The sequence below is a fragment of the Bos indicus genome, chromosome 15 (assembly GCF_029378745.1).
Source record: "Bos indicus isolate NIAB-ARS_2022 breed Sahiwal x Tharparkar chromosome 15, NIAB-ARS_B.indTharparkar_mat_pri_1.0, whole genome shotgun sequence".
Classification (NCBI taxonomy): Eukaryota; Metazoa; Chordata; class Mammalia; order Artiodactyla; family Bovidae; genus Bos; species Bos indicus.
Window position 1 is genome coordinate 16,342,364 of NC_091774.1, and position 17,999 is coordinate 16,360,362.

Below are 17,999 nucleotides of genomic sequence, written 5' to 3' on the forward strand. Positions count from 1 at the left end.
AAAAAAAAAAAGCCTTGAGAACAGATGAGGTTAACCAAGGGTGTAAGGACTGTAGAAGAGAAAGGAACAGGGCTGAACACTGGAACTCCCTTGCCCTATGCTGAGGGATCTCATCAGACCACACACCAAAAGCAGACTGCACAGTTTTGACATCACATCTAAATGCACGATGACAAGGGAGTCCCAAACGTTACTGAGCACAAGAATCACCTGGACATCTTACTAAGATCTAGATGGTCTAAAGCAGAGCATGAGATTCTGAATTCATAACAAGATGCTGATGCTGCTGGTCTTCAGATCACACACTTAGAAGCAAGAACGTAGACCAGAATTCCCACATGGCTGTGCATCAGCCTATGAAGGGTTTGTTAAATTATGTGTTCCTGGCTCCATGCCCTACATTCTAAGATAGAGGGTCTGAGGACAGGCCTGAATGTTTTGTAATAAACCCACAGATAATCCAGCCAGATTGGGATCCAGGGAGCTCAGAAATCAGAGAGCACTCAGGGCAGGGAGGGATCTTAAATCCACATGGAAATTTTTTTTCTAGAGGAAAAAAAAAAACAAGATGTATGTTGCTTTCTCTACTGTGGGGTAGAGGCAACTGGAAGATTTAGGAAATGGTTATCAGCTCAGCATAAAGAAAAATCTTATGCTAACTCTTGAGTTGCCAAGAGTCTAGATCTTAAATGTGCTCCCCACAAAAAAGAAATGGTAATAATGTAACATGAGACAGGTTTTAGCTAGTGCTATGGTGGTAGTCATTTTGCAAAATGTAAGTGTATCAAAGCAACAAGTACGAATTACATTCCTACCAACAGTGTAGGAGGACTCCCCTTTCTCCACACCCTCTCCTGCATTTATTGTTTGTAGTTTTTTTGATGACGGGCATTCTGATTGGGGGCTTCTGATTAGGGGCTATTCTGATTGGGGGCTTCTGATTAGGGGCTATTCTGATTGGGAGCTTCTGATTAGGGGCTATTCTGATTGGGGGCTTCTGATTAGGGGCTATTCTGATTGGGGGCTTCTGATTAGGGGCTATTCTGATTGGGGGCTTCTGATTAGGGGCCATTCTGATTGGGGGCTTCTGATTAGGGGCCATTCTGATTGGGGGCTTCTGATTAGGGGCTATTCTGATTAGGTGGCACTAGTGGTAAAGAACCTCCCTGCCAACGCAGGAGATACAAGAGATGCAGTTTCGATCTCTGGGTGAGGAAGATCCTGATGTTTTTATATTTTTTAATATAAAAATATTTTCATATTTTTATTTTATATTTTTTACATTTATCTATTGGTGCCTGGAGAATTCCATGGACAGAGGAGCCTGGCGGGCTGTGGTCCCTAGGGTCGCAAAGAGTCAGACACGACTGAAGTGACTTAGCACCCATGCATTCTGATTGGGGAGAGGTGATACCTCATTGTAGTTTTGATTTGTATTTCTCTAATAATAAGAGATGCTGAGCATGTTTTCATGTGTTTAATGGCTCTCTGTATGTCTTCTTTGGTTGGGGGAGAAAGGCTCAAGAAGGAGAGGATATATATATATATATATATATATACTGCTGCTAAGTCACTTCAGTCGTGTCCGACTCTGTGCGACCCCATAGACGGCAGCCCACCAGGCTCCCCCATCCCTGGGATTCTCTAGGCAAGAACACTGGAGTGGGTTGCCATTTCCTTCTCCAATGCATGAAAGTGAAAAGTGAAAGTGAAATCGCTCAGTCATATTCGACTCTTAGCGACCCCATGGACTGCAGCCTACCAGGCTCCTCCGTCCATGGGATTTGCCAGGCAAGAAAGACAGATTGGTGTTGATGTACAGCAGAGACCACCACCACATTGTAAAGCAGTTATCCTCCAAAAAAAAAAAAAAAAAGCAACAGGTTATACATCTTACATTTACACAATGTTATATCTCAATAAATCTGGGAAAAAATCTCAGAATCCTTGCTCTCTGAGACTATTCCCTACATGAATTTCTCACTTCTTGTGTGAACAATGGATTCCAAATTGTTCTAATTGAAGCATAAGTGAAAATATATGTGTGTATATATATGGTGGTGGTTTAGTCGCTAAGTCATGTCTGACTCTTGCAACCCAATGGACTGTAGCCTGCCAGGCTCCTCTGTCCATGGGATTCTCCAGGCAAGAACACTGGAGTGGGTTGCCATTTCCTTTTTCAGGGATGTGTATATATACACATATGAATTTGGGCCTTGTTTTATTTCAGGGAAAGCCATAAAACAGTCTTAAGACTGCATAGCTAAGAACTAGATGCAAAATCTCACCCCAGGTCGGGTCCCACAAAGGCACCACTGCCCATGCTGTTAGGCCCAGATGCTAGTGTTCACACCACTGACTCCCCTGATGCTGGACACTGCACCCCGGCCCTAGGACGGCTTTCTCTGTTGCTCCTGGCAACTGGATAACACTACTGCCACTCCTGCTGCCTGTGCCAAATGCATTCTTCACTGTCCCAACCTGTCTGCCACCAAGTCCTGAGCCAGAGAACTGGCATGCGGTCACCTGCCTGTGAGGGCTTCATGTCCTGCCCATCTGCAAGAACGCTTGGGAAAGTGAGATTGCCTCTCTTATGCAAGGAGGTGGTCTCTGCCTCCTACCAAGAGTCTTTAAGTGTGCAAGTAAGTATTAACTTCTCCATTGTGGGAAGAAGGTACAGGTTCTGGGGATGAGGAGTTTGGTTGGATGAACAAGTGACTAATAAATAACATCTTCCAATGTATTTTCCTGATAGTCTGTTATGGGGTCCGCCTTTGGCTTCTGCAGTTTGTATTCACAAATAAGTGGACAGACACTGTGGAATGATGAAATGATTACTCAAAATCTTCTTTTGCACCTTGTCCCTTGCTAGGATTAAAAAACTAAGATCTATAACACTTCAGATATCAGTCATGTCTGACTCTTTGTGACACCATGGACAGTATAGCCTGCCAGGCTTCTCTGCCCATGGAATTCTCCAGGCAAGAATACTGGAGTGGGTAACCATTCTCTTCACCAGGGGATCTCCCTGATCCAGGGATTGAACCCGGGTCTTCTGCATCGCAGGCAGATTCTTTACCATCTGAGCCACTGTGGAAGTCCATATATACATATACATACATATACATATATAGAGAGAGAGATTTCATATAAAATTTTATATTTTTACATACACATATTTCTAGGAAGAGTATATGTAACATTTATCAGTTTTTATGTGATTCCAGCAAAAGTCCAAAAAATCATCCTAGTTTAGACACCATGCTGCTCAATCTCTGGTCTGTGAAGAGCTAATAAACAACCTTTTTAGCAGATTCAATGACATGATATAAATGCTCATCTTTATCTTGGCAATTGTCAATCTGGGACAAATAAGGTAGAAGTTTACTAGCTTATACTCACTTTCAGTACTTGTATGTATCTTATTTTAGGCTGATAATAAACAGTTCACAAAACAGCACTGGCTTGCAGAACACACAGAGTAGCATTGGTTTAGGTAGATTTATATTTCAGTACTTATGTCCTGATGCAAGATAAATAGCAGAAATGAAAAAAAAAAAAGGTTAATGTGGGCTCCATTTCCAGTTACATGATAGGTTAGGTTTTAAAGCTGTCTCTTCCACTAAAAATAACTAGAAATAATAGACAAAATATAAAAACATCCAGAAGAATACAGTCAAGAAACAAGCAAGAGAGTAATCATTTAGACCAAAAATATCTATGTGGTTACAGAAAAGAGAGAAAAGTTGTTTTTATCCTTAGGGCATTTGCCCAATCTGAAAAAAATCTTAGCTTTTGTTTTCTCAAGCTCATGAGCTATAACAGACAGGAAATGATACCTAGAGCTCAACCACATGGGGAACATATGATGCATTCTCTAGCTGAAAATCTGGGGATCCAAGACTCACATGCTCAGGGTAAGGATGAAACAAAACAAAATCTGCTGTGTCCTCTAATACAAGAGTATTTTAAGAAATTTGCCTTTTGAAAAAAAAAAAGAGGAAACAACTGTTTTTTAAGATTTGCAACCATGGGCTAGCCCTCCTATGATTTGCAGTCCAAATCTGCTTTACTATTTTGGGCCAAAGTAACCTCAAGCCCTGACTTTACATTCTAATGGCCCTGGATTTGTGATGACCTAAAAAAAATGGAAGAAAGATATAAAATTCTCTACAGAAATCTATAGTTAACCTAAGTGTCAAAGAATTTGCCAAATTATTGTGCCAGGAAAAAGAGCAACTCATGGCAAGAAATGTATGGAGAACAAATGGGAAAAAAGACAGTGATTGAAAACCAGTATAATAAAATACAATTTATTTATATTTTAAGGCAGGAAAGGAAATTATTTAATATAAAATTCTCCTTATTTGTTTCTTTGGGCCTTCTCCCTCCCTAATATACACCGTGCATCTCCATTATACATTAACTAGAGCCCAATCCACTACACATTAACCAGAGCCCCTCAAGGATAGGAGTGCCTGCTGGCGCTAGCAATGTAACTTCTTAAAAGAATACTGTTTTTCCCCAGCTCTGAAGGGGTCATGGTGACTCGCTGTTCGCTTTGTACATGTTTACCTGAACCATGTATCCTTGGTGGACTTTATGTAAAACATCAGTAGTGAGTGTGACCCTTTGTCTCAATAATGAATATGATTATGCCTTTGATGTCTAACAAGTGGAATGGTTCTCAGAGCTTTCTGAGAACCTGCTTCCCAGATTATAACACTCAGTGTGGCTCAAATAAAATGTGCTTTTTCTTCTTAACTTGAAAGTTAATAGAGTTTCCATTGACAAGCAGAAAGAAAAGGTAGTCAAAAGAAGCTCATAAAACTTCAATATTGGAATTAGGAAACATAGACTATAACATAAGCAGGATTTTATATAAATATATAATGTAAATATATATTATGTGGTGGTGGTGGTTTAGTCACTAAGTCATGTCTGACTCTCGCAATCCCATGGACTGCACCTGCCAGGCTCCTCTGTCCATAGGATGTCCCAGGCAACAATACTGGAGTGGGTTGCCGTTTCGTTTTCTAGTGGATCTTCTCCACCCAGGTATTGAACCTGTGTCTCCTGCATTGCAGGCAGATTCTTTAGTGCTGAGCCACCACATGATATAAAAAAATCTCAAAATTGAAAATGCCTGCAGGGAAAAAATGATAAAAGCAAGAGCAACTATTAAGAAACTAACTCAAACATAGTGAAAGATCATTAAATAAATATTTTTAAATTATAGTATAATATATTTACCTAATAAAAAAATCAGCAAAAGAAAATTAGAGGGAGGGAATACATGAGAAATAAAAAACAAAAAGTAAAATGGCACCATAAATCCAACTGTACCAGTAAAAACATTAACTGTAAATTATTAACTAAGTCAGTCAAAGTGCATAAGGTTAACAGAAAGCAAAATTCAACTGTCTTGTCTACAGTAGACACACTTGATTCCATTAATAATAGATTAAACTCAACATCTAAAATCTGAGGTATATCTTTTTCTATGGAAAAATATACATCAGGCAAAAGGCAATCACAAGAAAGCTGAGGTGGCCATGCTAATATTGGACAAAAGAAACTGTAAAAAAATATTAGTAGGGATAAACAGGAACATTTTATAATGATACAAAGAGAGTGATCAAAAAGACGAAACCTATATGTATGTACCTAATAAGTAAGCACCAAATACATAAAAATAAAAGTGAAATAAAATGTTTAAAAATTGGATTCTGCTCCTAAGTAAAAAGGTATGAAAGCCACCTATACAGTCGTCTCCCTTACTTTTGGGTAAGAAACTACCTAAACAATCCTATACAGAAAATTAAAGATTGAAAATGGCAATATCCCGTCCACCTTCATAAGTGGCCTTGGAGTTCACGGGAGTCAACCCCAGCTCGGCAGTGACCTTAAGCAGGTGTGACCTTAAGCAGGCAACTCACCTCTTAGTTATCTGTATAATGAGGATCATAAACATTAACCCCTGGGCTTCCCTGGTCTTCTAGCAGTTAAGAATCCACTTGGCAGTGCAGGGAACACACACTTGTTTGATCCCTGGTCCAAAAAGATCACACATGCCGTGGAGCAACTAAGCCCGTGTGCCCCGACTACTGAGCCTGCACCTTAGAGCCCGTGAGCAGCAACTGCTGAAGCCTGCTCACCTAGAGCCCACGCTCCACGACAGAGATGCCCCGGAAATGAGAAGCCTGCACACTCAAAGGAAGAGTAGCCCCCACTTGCCGAAACTAAAGAAAGTCCTCAGGCAACCACGAAGACCCGGCCCAGACAAAAATAAAATAAATAAATGAATCTTAAAAAACAAAAACAAAACAAAGTAATATGAACTTGTAGTTAAAAAAAAAATGTGTAACCCCCCACGGGGTGACAGAGGATGAGATGGTTGGATGGCATCAATGACTCAATGAAAATGAGTTTCAGCAAACTCCTGGAGATAGTGAAGGACAGGGAAGCCTGGTGTGCTGCAGTCTATGGGGTTGCAAAGAGTCAGACATGACTTAGCAACCGAACAACAACAACCCCCAGGGAGTGCTGAGATTGCAAAATGGGATAATGTGTGTGGGAAATGTATGTGAACCAGCTTAATGGGCCATACAGCAGGTTCAATAAAGTTCACCTTCTCTGTGCTCCCCTTCTCATTTAGGACAATGCTATACATGTATTCTTCCTGTGAAAGGATCTTCTTTCTTACCCTATGCTGTAGAACTAGCTTTCTCTTACTCTAGCCCCGGCAAAGATTTAAAAAAAAAAAAAGTGGGATATCACTCTGAACAATGAGCCCCCCTCATGTATTATGGAAAGTTACTCTGTCTGTTTGAGTACCTGTTTATTTTCTGTTCCCTTCATATGATTCCACCTTGAAGAATGAAACTTTGTATGTTGGCATCTTTAACCCCAGCAACTGATCAGGTCCTAGTACTTGGCGGAATATTTTTTGGATGACTGAAGATGCCTGAAGAGTATGAGGAAACTCCCCTTCGCTTTTTGTTCTCTGGTTTATTTTGTCCCATCACTTCACACTTTTCCACAAAGCAGTTTTATTCCAACTCTTTAATTATGTTTTCCAAATGGCTCTGTGATTTTGGCAGTTATGAAAGCAGAATACTAACATAAGACAAAATCATTTATTCTCACGCATTATAACACACAGAAGTAAACTTAAATCTTAGTTCAACTGGCTCACTGTCTGGAGTCTAGGTCCTAGACTAGTATGCTCAATAAATAAAGCAAGATATTATATTCATAATCCCAAAGGAATGTAAACAGAATTTCAAGCAGAACGGCAGGGTTGCAAAAGCTGATGTCTAAATAATTGTGGTTTATGGTATATGCTATATGCTTTACAGACTTCACTTCAGTCGCTAAGTTGTGTCTGACTCTTTGCGACCCCATGAATCACAGCACACCAGGCCTCCCTCTCCATCACCAACTCCCGGAGTTCACTCAAACTCATGTCCATCGAGTCGGTGATGCCATCCAGCCATCTCATACTCTGTCGTCCCCTTCTCCTCCTGCCCCAAATCCCTCCCAGCATCAGAGTCTTTTCTAATGAGTCAACTCTTCGCATGAGGTGGCCAAAGTACGGGACTTTCAGCTTTAGCATCAGTCCTTCCAATGAACACCCAGGACTGATCTCCTTTAGAATGGACCGGTTGGCTCTCTTTGCAGTCCAAGGGACTCTCAAGAGTCTTCTCCAACACCACAGTTCAAAAGCATCAATTCTTTGGCACTCAGCTTTCTTCACAGTCCAACTCTAACACCCATACATGACCATTGGAAAAACCGTAACCTTGACTAGACAGACCTTTGTTGGCAAAGTAATGTCTTTGCTTTTTAATATGCTATCTAGGTTGGTCATAACTTTCCTTCCAAGGAGTAAGCGTCTTTTAATTTCATGGCTGCAGTCACCAACTGTAGTGATTTTGGAGCCCAAACAAATAAAGTCTGACACTGTTTCCACTGTTTCCCCATCTATTTCCCATGAAGTGATGGGACCGGATGCCATGATCTTCGTTTTCTGAATGTTGAGCTTTAAGCCAACTTTTTCACTCTCCTCTTTCACTTTCATCAAGAGGCTTTTTAGTTCCTCTTCACTTTCTGCCATCAGAGTGATGTCATCTGCATATCTGAGGTTATTGATATTTCTCTCGGCAATCTTGATTCCAGCTTGTGCTTCTTCCAGCCCAGCTTTTCTCACTTTACAGACTTACTAGGCAATAAAAGACTTGGTAAATCTTTAAAGAAGGAAAAGACAGAGTACGACTATTTCTGAGTGCTACATAATACTCTCAATTATTTTATTATGAAATAATGAAAAAAGTTTAGAATTTTATTAGTCATTCTGGAGGACTGCTGGCAACTAAGTGCTCTCAAATAGAATAAGGCATATGTAAGGAGTAGAGACATTCATTTCTTTTGGCCTCAAGGGGAGCCTATCTGTTCAGACTGGTAGAAAGAATAAATATAATACAGAAAAGTACTAAAACAAAGGAGCAAATAAATTTGAATAGGGGAAACTTTCAAAATGGCATCTAAATTAGACTTCTCTGGTCAGTTATGGCAGAAAGTGAAGAGGAACTAAAAAGCCTCTTGATGAAAGTGAAAGTGGAGAGTGGAAAAGTTGGCTTAAAGCTCAACATTCAGAAAACGAAGATCATGGCATCCGGTCCCATCACTTCATGGGAAATAGATGGGGAAACAGTGGAAACAGTGTCAGACTTTATTTGTTTGGGATCCAAAATCACTGCAGATGGTGACTGCAGCCATGAAATTAAAAGACACTTACTTCTTGGAAGGAAAGTTATGACCAACCTAGATAGCATATTCAAAAGCAGAGACATTACTTTGCCAACAAAGGTTCATCTAGTTAAGGCTATGGTTTTTCCTGTGGTCATGTACGGATGTGAGAGTTGGACTGTGAAGAAGGCTGAGCGCCGAAGAACTGATGCTTTTGAACTGTGGTGTTGGAGAAGACTCTTGAGAGTCCCTTGGACTGCAAGGAGATCCAACCAGTCCATTCTGAAGGAGATCAGCCCTGGGATTTCTTTGGAAGGAATGATGCTAATGCTGAAACTCCAGTACTTTGGTCACCTCATGTGAAGAGTTGACTCTTTGGAAAAGACTCTGATGCTGGGAGGGATTGGGGGCAGGAGGAGAAGGGGACAACAGAGGATGAGATGGCTGGATGGTATCACTGACTCGATGGACGTGAGTCTGAGTGAACTCCGGGAGTTGGTGATGGACAGGGAGGCCTGGTGTGCTGTGATTCATGGGGTCGCAAAGATTCGGACACAACTGAGCGACTGAACTGAACTGAACTGAAGGAGTAGAGACATTCATTTCCTTTCGCCTCAAGGGGAGTCTATCTGTTCAGACTGGTAGAAAGAATAAATATAATACAGGAAAGTACTAAAACAAAGGAGCAAATAAATTTGAATAGAGGAAACTTTCAAAATTGCATCTAAATTAGACTTTTCTGGTCAGTTATGGATGGAGTATGATAAATAGTTGCTCATTTAAAACTGTAACTCAGAAATTCTTACAGACAAAGTGTCTATGCCTGAAAACTCAAAGAGATTCATAGCTAAGTGGAAATAAAGAGGAATCTTTGTGGTCAGTCTTACTTATTTGCTTTACAGACAAAACTAGAAAGCAAAGCTGCAGGTGCTACTATAAATTAATCACCATAATATCACATGAATCCTTCTCAATCAATGAATAACAGGACTTGCCTGTTTACTTGTATGGGATGGTTTCATTTCAGGCTTCCTATGTGTTCTGACTCAAACAGTAGTACTGACTTAAAACCAAAGACGGAACCACATACAGCTGGCACGTTTGCCATTTTAGTCTCCTGGGTAAGAATATCAAACCATTTCCTTTCCAGTACATTATATAGAATTGCCAGGCCTTTAACCAAGTAAGAAAGACAGTAAAATAATAATAATAATATCAATAGTTTCTTCTTATTTCTTAGGACATAAAAACCTGCATTCAGCAATTAAAAGGAAGGAATTACTGACAGATACAATAATATTGAAGAGTCTCAAAAGCATTATGTTAAGAAAAAAGGAGCCGTATAGAAAGGCTACATACCGCTCCATTTCATTTATGATATTTTAGAAAAGCAAACTATAGCAATAGAAAGCAGATTAGTGGTTGTCAAGAGCTTGGAGTGGCAGGAGTTGTGTCTGAAGAAGTAGGAGGAAAATCTGGGGAGTGATGTACTTGACCACAAGACCTGGTTTCTAGATCCTGGAGTGGCCTTGGCAGTGCCATTCCACCAAAATCACTGGACTGAACTGACTAAATGTCATCAGGCTTCAAGCATGCAGATGAACAGGGTGAACTGAACACCTAAGACTGCTATCCACTCTGGGACCCAGACCTGTGTGCCTGTATTTCTTGTGCGTTAATAAATCCGATTGACTGTCTGACTTTGGATTTCTAGTTTTCCCACCACCACTTTGTTTTCAGATACAAAATTTATACAGATTAAGGTAGACTATAATAGTGGGAGAAGATACTACATACCAGGTTGGAGGGGTCATACTTGAGCATTGATTGGCTATAGATCACCCATACGGCAGCACCATTCAGGAAATTCTAGTGTCACGGCTTACACAATATCAAGATGACAGGCAAATCAGACTATCCAACGTTCCTACATACTCTTCCAATTTGATCATGGTTCTATAGGCCCAGATTTAATCTCAAGTATAATAACAAACAACTGGAATATGACTGAAATACTTCTTACTCTGCTTTGAGGAAAAGAAGAAGTGACAGAGATGGGGGAAAGAAGACAATATAGTTCGCTTAGATAATTATTGGGGATGGAGCTAGGTTTAGATGAATGAGACCAAAATGAATAAATAAATCAATTAACTATTCACAAGGGAAAAACCTAAAAATTTCAAGGTGATTTTCATATGTAATTTTGGCATAACAATGGTTTCTTTCAAATCTCTTTTCAATTTAGTAAGGTGGTTCCAATATAGAATCCAAGTAATATAAATGATAGCTATAAATATGCAACATATTATTTGGCTATTATTGTTAAAATTGGGCTTCCCTGGTGGCTCAGTGGTAAAGAATCTGCCTACCAATGCAAATTTGTTCCTTGGGTCAGGAAGATCCTCTGGTCAGAGGAAATGGCAATATACTCCAATATTCTTGCCTGGGAAATCCCATGGGGAGAGGGGCCTGGCAGGCTACAGTCTATGTGGTCACAAAAGAGCTGGACACGACTTAGCAACTAAACAACAGCAACAGCAATGTATGCATATTTATTCTTATTTCTCAAGTTTGCATTTAAAAATGGGGTATCATAACTTTGGAGGACAGCCTTCCTGCTCATGGTGATTAAGTTTTTGACAGCTGTGGTGGATTCCCCATTCCAATCTGGATAAACTCCTTTTTGAAGGGGAGGGTCGTGCATAGTGGGAGACCAGGGAGATATGCTGAGCTGTGCACTGGAGGCTCCTGATTATTTCTTTGCTTTTAGAGAATCAGAAGTTTCAAGACGGAAAAAGTTTATTCAAAAGATGCTCTCTTGGATTGAAGCTGAAAATTTTAAATAACACTATAAAAAGGCACTTTGCAGAGGAGTTTGGTAGCTAAGTAAAACATTTTGATCTAAGTGTTATTGATATAATGTGGATTTGTGGATTTCTCCTACAAGAATTTCTCTAAAACTAGAATTATCTACCCCCTCTTAAATATCAGCCATTTCCCTTCTTGCTATAGTGTCATTACCCTGAAATTATGTTTATATCAAAGGCATCTTTGTTCTAGAATTATGTTTCTGTTACTAATAGACATATATTACTTAAGCTACAGACAAACGGAAATAGCTAGAAGCTATGATAAAATCTGAGAAATACCGTGTGACATGCAGGATCCTAGTTCCCCCACCAGGGATTGAATCCTTGCCCCCTGCAATGGAAGCATGGAGTCTTAAACACTGGACCATTAGGAAAGTCCTTCAATAGTTATTTCAGTGACCACAACTCAAAATTATTACACTGATTTTCAAAACTAAATAATTTGTTGTTGTTGTTTAGTTGCTAAATTGTGGCCGACTCTTTTGCGACCCCATGGACTGTAGCCTGCCAGGCCCCTCTCTCCGTGGGATTTCCTAGGCAAGAAGACTGACTTGGATTGCCATTTCCTTCTCCAGGGGATCTTTCTGACCCAGGGACTGAACCCACATCTCCTGCATTGGCAGGCAAATTCTTTACCACTAAGCCGCAAGGGAAGTCCCACGCATACATTACAAAATGCTATAAACTGAGTCATCTAAGAAAATTCAGGGCCATGGCTACAAGAAGTCAAGAGCTGAAATCAATGGCCAGGGCTCCACATTGTTCACAAGTCAGCACTCTTTCATGTTACCACATCCCCTGTTGTTCCTTCACTGGGAATGCAAAGAATTAGAAGCTAGTGACACGATGAGGAACCTGGCACCAGATGGACTCATCAAGAAGAGCAGTTATGCTTTCTAGTTTCCTTCCCGAGCTCTGCTCAGAAGACTCGGAATCTTCTCTAGCTCTTGCCAACCTTATCCACTTAGGGACTGAATCCCACTTCTGCACTCCCAGCCCATTGTTGTGATCCTGCTTTAAAGCACGTGGATTGACTGCCTGAAACAGCAAGGTTACCACTACCCATCTGGCCACACGGACACTCTCGTAGTCAATCCACAAGATCAAAACTGCTATTAACTTGAATCTGTCCCTCACCACAAGGTCTCTGGGCTTTCGTTGATACCATGGTAAGAGCTACTGGCTGCCACCCAAAGACATTGCCTCTAGTGAGTCAATTACCCTTGTTGCTTACTTCCTGAAAGGAAAGTTATGACCAACCTAGATAGCACATTGAAAAGCAGAGATATTACTTTGCCAACAAAGGTCCATCTAGTCAAAGCTATGGTTTTTCCAGTGGTCATGTATGGATGTGAGAGTTGGACTGTGAAGAAGGCTGAGTGCCGAAGAATTGATGCTTTTGAACTGTGGTGTTGGAGAAGACTCTTGAGAGTCCCCTGGACTGCAAGGAGATCCAACCAGTCCATCTTAAAGATCAGTCCTGGGTGTTCATTGGAAGGACTGATGTTAAAGCTGAAACTCCAATACTTTGGCCACCTCATGAGAAAAGTTGACTCATTGGAAAAGACCCTGATGCTGAGAGGGATTGGGGGCAGGAGAAGAAGGGGATGACAAAGATGGCTGGATGGCATCACTGACTCGATGGACATGAGTTTGAGTGAACTCCGGGAGTTGGTGATGGACAGGGAGGCCCGGCGTGCTGCGATTCATGAGGTCGCAAAGAGTTGGACACAACTGAGCGACTGAACTGAACTGAACTGAAACCCGTCGATGTGGGAGACCTGGGTTTGATCCCTTGGTCAGAAAGAGTCCCTGGAGGAGGAAAGTGCAACCCATTCTAGTATTCTTGCCTGGAGAATCACATGGACAAGAGGAGACTGGCAAACTACAGTCCATGGTGTCGCAAGGAGTCGGACATGACTTAGCAACTAACTTAAGCCCCTCCCAGTCCCGACTCCTGCTTCTTTCCAAATGTCAGACACTGAGGTCCCAGCAAGCTTCCTGGTAAGCCAGTGCAAGACATGTGCCTCCATATTTTACAGATGAGAAAAATTCAAATTTAGAGGAGTTGAGAAGATTGCCCATTTAAGCAGCAAAAGATTAGGGAAACTTATGTAAATTAGGACAGAGGAGCATACCCACAGTTACTGCAAAACTAAAGACAGGGTACTATAATGAAAGATTTGGAATCAAATGGAGTTATATTAGAATCCTGGATCAGGTACTATCTGTAGGACTGTACATGCTTAACCTGTTTCTCATTTTTCTTATCTCTATAATGGGAAAAATACCAGCCTTAGTGATCTATTGTTACATAACAAATACCCCTACACAAACCCTAAAACAAGAGACATATATTATCTTACAGATCCTGTGGACCAGGAATCTGGGCTTGCCTCACCTTGGGGCCTCTGACTCCAGGTCTCTTAAGAGGTTGCAGTTAAGATGTCAGCCAGGCCTGGGTCTCCTCTGGAGGTTCCGCATCTGGCGGGCAGGACGCAGTTCCTCACTGGGTTGGCCAGAGGGCCTCCCCCTGTTTCCTGTCCCAGGGTAGCTCACATCCCGTCAGAGCAAGCAAGCTATAAAGCAGGAAAGGCCTCCAGAATGGAAAACCAGGCTTTTCATGATCTAATCTCGGAAGTGTCAGCTTTTCACTTCTACCATATTCATCTCTTCATTAGCGATGAGTCACTAAATCCAGACCAAACTCAAAAGGAGATAATTACACAAAGGTGTGGACTGCAGGTCAATGGGGGTTATCTTAAAGACTGACTACCACAATGCCTAACATGTAAGAGTTAAAAAACAGAAAAAGAAATATGTAAAGCATCCTGCATATACTAGGAGCTTAATAAATGACACATTATTAGTGAGCTACAATTTCTAGCCAAAAATCCTTGTTTAAAAGTAACAAATGTGTACGTATATACATATGTGTATGTGTGTGTATATATATATCTCCCAAAGAAGGAGGCTTGACAAATCCTTAGATGTGACTCATTTTTATCTAAACATGTTTTTGTTTGATCAGTGTGATGGTGGTGCCTCGTTGTATTTCAGATTAAGTTTCAGGAAGTAGAACAGAAATTTCTAAAGTGTTTATCTAACATTATGAGGAGGAGGAAATCACAGGGTATGAGGGGTGTGCCTAGTTGCTAGGAGAGCAAAATCCCTATAGAGACTGGACATTTAGGTTAGTTCCCTGTCTTGGCTATTATAAGCAGTGCTGCAATGAACATTGAGGTGCGTGTTTCTTTTCAGACCACGTTTTTCTCTGGATATATGCCCAGGAGTGGGATTGAAGTGTCGTAAGGTAGCTCTATTTGTTTTTTAAGGAACCTCCATACTATTCTCCATAGTGGCTGTACCAACTTACATTCCCACCAACACTGTAAGGGGTTCCCTTCTCTCTACACCCTCTACAGTGCTTATTGTTTGTGGATTTTTTTATGATAGTAATTCTAGCTGGTGTGAAGTGATATCTCATTGTGGTTTTGATTTGCATTAATCTGATAGTGATATTGAACATCTTTTCATGTGTCTATTGGCCATGTGTATGTCCTCTTTGGAGATATGTCTATTCAGGTCTTCTGCCCATTTTGGAGTGGGTTGTTTTGATGCTGTTAAGCCCACAAAGGTCCGTCTAGTCAAGGCTATGGTTTTTCCAGTAGTCATGTATGGATGTGAGAGTTGGACTGTGAAGAAAGCTGAGTGCCAAAGAATTGATGCTTTAGAACTGTGGTGTTGGAGAAGACTCTTGAGAGTCCCTTGGACTGCAAGGAGATCCAACCAGTCCATTCTAAAGGAGATCAGCCCTGGGTGTTCTTTGGAAGGACTGATGTTAAAGCTGAAACTCCAGTACTTTGGCCACCTCATGCGAAGAGTTGACTCATTGGAAAAGACTCTGATGCTGGGAGGGATTGGGGGCAGGAGGAGAAGGGGACGACAGAGGATGAGATGGCTGAATGGCATCATTGACTCGATGGACATGAGTTCGAGTGAACTTCGGGAGTTGGTGATGGACAGGGAGGCCTGGCATTCATGGGGTCGAAAAGATTAGGACACGACTGAGCGACTGAACTGAACTGAACTGATGTCCTCTTCGGAGAAATGTCTATTCAGGTCTTCTGCCCATTTTGGAGTGGATTGTTTTGATGCTGTTAAGCATCATTGGCTGCTTGTGAATTTTGGAGACTAACCCCTTATCAGTCACTTCATTTGCAAATATTTTCTCCAAATGTATGGGTGTCTTTTCATTTTGCTTACTGTTTTCTTTGCTCTGCAAAAGTTTTTGAGTTTAAGTAGGTCCTATTTATTTTTGTTATTTCCATTATTGCTGGAGATGGATCAAAAAAAAGATGTTGCTGTGATTTATGTCAGAGAGTGCTGAACATATATACTTTTTGAGTGCAGAGTCCTTGCCTTAGTTTCATTTACAACCCCAAGTCCTAGCACAGTATCTGCACAAAGCAGACACCCAAGAAATGTTTGCAAAATGTTGTTGAAATCCATTTCCCTATAAAATAATTCAGATTAAGACTTGTAATTCTCATGATCTAACAGAGCATTCATTTTTAGCATATTTAGGGAAGATTCAGTAATTTTCAAAAAACATTAAATTGAAGATCTCAGAAATACAATTCTTTACAAGTTACTTGAAATAGTTTTCCAATAGGGTTGGTTCCCCATGACACTAACAATGTACTAAATGTTCTTTATCCCTTCTATGTTTTCCTCTGACTCTTCCTCAATGGAGTCAGTTGGTGATTATGGCTATTTAAAAAAAAACAATAAATTTCTCTAAAAATAGATTCTGAGTACAGTTGAAGCATGCTGACTGGAAATAAAAAAAAATAAAATAATCTGTCACAATGTGATTTTTTACAAGATGAGAAAGAAGGATTCACAAGAGTTCAAGAAGCTGTTGTAATCAATTAAGGGGCACTTCTATATTTCTGCTGAAATGTTAGTTTATTCCTTGTTAAGTTCCTGACTGTGTCAGTGATTTTAAACTTCATGATTTCGCTCCCCATTTGCCAAAGGATGCTGCATTTCACATGGGAACGAAGGTTTCTCTGGAGGACAGGGGTATTTAATGGCAGATCTTACACTGTCCCTTCATTCTCCGGACACATGTTCCTCCTTTATCCTGTTTTCTTTGTCATCTCACCGTATCTTCCCTCTCCTCTTTTGCTACCTTCTCACTTTCTCTTCAAGCACTTCGTACTCATTTACCCCAACATCTTTTTTTTCTCTTCCCACCTCACATATATTTACCACCAGTTCTGCTTTATAATGCATTTCTTGTAACTCTTTCATTATGGAGTCCTCTTTTCCTGTCACACCTGCTCCTACCCTCACTGGCCATCATCAGTTTTCAGTACTTAAATGAGCACATCGGTGTGCGTCTATTGGAGAAGGGAAACTAGGGGCTGCCCCTTGGACAGTCCAAGTTCCTCTTTTCCCCTTTTAATAATTTGAGCATCAGCAGTTAAGAAAAGAGATACTTCTGCCCACCATCACATTCCTAGACTTTAGTTCATCTCTTTTATTTTTTAGTTTTTTGGCCATGATGCACAGCCTGTGGGGTCTTAGTTCCCTGACCAGGACTCAAACCTAGCTCTTGGCAGTAAATGTGCAAAATTCTAACCACTGGATGGCCAGGGTTAACTGGTGGTTAACCAGGTGGAATAATTCCCATTATTCCACCTCTTTTAAAAATGGTATTATTTAATTTAGAGCACAGAAGCTAGAGACAGTACAGAGGACATCTGAGCACTTAGCAAAATAAACTGGAATAAGAGAAAAGAGTATGCTACTTACACCCTTGGAGATGAATCACTGGGTTAAAGTGAAGAAGCCGGCAAGAAAGAGCAGAGGGCAAGCTGAATGAGACCTTGTGTGGTTCAGAAAAATCAAAGTCATCACATTTCAGTTTACCAGTGACCTTACAGAAACCCCTTGACCAAGAAACACCCAATGTATCACTGCTGAATTCACTAGTGCCTGGGGAATATACATTATAAAAAAAAGAGAGTCATTTTTCATCTCATTGCTTTAATCATTTTGTCAAAATAATCTGAACTTGGGTACATAAATACTCAATTTGTATTAGAATGTGCACCTTAAAAGTCCCTGAGAAACATTTAAAAATGATTGAAATGTATTCAATGCAATTATTTACCATACTAATTGCCAAGGACTTGGCTCCCTTCTCTGATACTTAAGGCATGTGATGTATCATACATGTATATACACACAACATCAAAAAACTTAAGGTCATGGCATCCAGTCCCATCAGTTCATGGCAAGGAGACGGGGAAGAAGTGGATGCAGTAACAGATTTTATTTTCTTGGTCTCCCAAATCACTGTGGACA